Source organism: Bison bison, unplaced genomic scaffold (genome assembly GCF_000754665.1).
Source record: "Bison bison bison isolate TAMUID 2011002044 unplaced genomic scaffold, Bison_UMD1.0 scf7180017864383, whole genome shotgun sequence".
Lineage (NCBI taxonomy): Eukaryota > Metazoa > Chordata > Mammalia > Artiodactyla > Bovidae > Bison > Bison bison.
Genome location: NW_011494955.1, coordinates 6,135,380 through 6,137,010, shown reverse-complemented (window position 1 = coordinate 6,137,010; position 1,631 = coordinate 6,135,380).

The following is a 1,631-nucleotide window of genomic DNA, read 5'->3' as shown; positions in this document are numbered from 1 at the left end:
AATACTGGAGCTGGAGAAATCAACCTTCCTGACTTCAGATTATACTACAAAGCTACAGTCATCAAGACAGTATGCTACTGGCACAAAAAACAGAAATATAGACCAATGGAACAGATAGAAAGCCCAGAAATAAACCTTTGCACCTCTGGTTACCTTATTTTTGACAAAGGAGGCAAGAATATACAATGGGGCAAAGACAGCCTCTTCAATAAATGGTGCTGGGAAAACTGGACAGCTACATGTAAAAGAATGAAATTAGAACACTTCCTAACACCATACTCAGAGATAAACTCAAAATGGATTAAAGATCTAAATGTAAGACCAGAAAGTATAAAACTCTTAGAGGATAACATAGGCAGAACACTCGATGACATAAATCAAAACAAGATCCTCTGTGACCCACCTCCTAGAGTAAGGGAAATAAAAACAAAAGTATACAAGTGGGACCTGATTAAACTTAAAAGCTTTTGCACAGCAAAGGAAACTATAAGCAAGGTGAAAAGACAACCCTCAGAATGGGAGAAAATAATAGCAAGTGAAAAAATTGACAACGGATTAATTTCCAAAATATACAAGCATCTCATACAACTCAATACCAGAAAAGCAAACAACCAATCAAAAAGTGGGGAAAAGACGTAAACAGGCATTTCTCCAAAGAAGACATACAGATGGCTAACACACACATGAAAAGATGCACAACATCACTCAGTATATTACAGAAATGGAAATCAAAACCACAATGAGATATCACCTCACACCAGTCAGAATGGCCATCATCAAAAAGTCTACAAACAATACATGCTGGAGAGGGTGTGGAGAAAAGGGAATGCTATTTATTGCATTGTTGGTGGGAATGTAAATTGATACAGCTACTATGGAAGACAGTATGCAGATTCCTTAAAAAACTAGTAATAAAACCATCATATGACACAGCAATCCCACTCCTAGGCATATACCACAAGGAAACCAAAATTGAAAAAGTCACATGTCCCATCATTCATTGCATCACTATTTACAATAGCTAGAACATGGAAGCAACCTAGATGTCCATCAACAGATGAATATATAAAGAAATCGTGGTACATATACACAATGGAATATTACTCAGCCATAAAAAGGAATGCATTTGAGTCAATTCTGATGAGGTGGATGAATCTAGAATCTGTTATGCAGGGTGAAGTGAGTCAGAAAGAGAAAGATAAATATCATTCTAATGCACATATACAGAAATTAGAAAAATTGCACTGAAGAGTTTATTTACAGGGAAGCAGTAGAGAAACAGACATAGAGAATAGACTTATGGACATGGGGAGAGGGGAGGAGAAGGTGAGATGTATGGAAAGAGTAACGTGGAAACTTACATTACCGTGTGTAAATTAGATAGCCAATAGGAATTTGGTGTATGGCTCAGGAAACTCAAACAGGGGCTCTGTATCAACCTAGAGGAATGGGATGGGGAGGGAAATGGGAGGGAGGTTCAAAAGGGAGGGGATATATGTATACCTATGGCTGATTTATATTGAGGTTTGACAAAAAACAACAAAATTCTGTAAAGCAATTATCCTTCAATAAAAAAAAATTAATTAAAAAAAAAAAAAAGAATTTGCCTGCAGTGCAGGAGACCTGGGTTC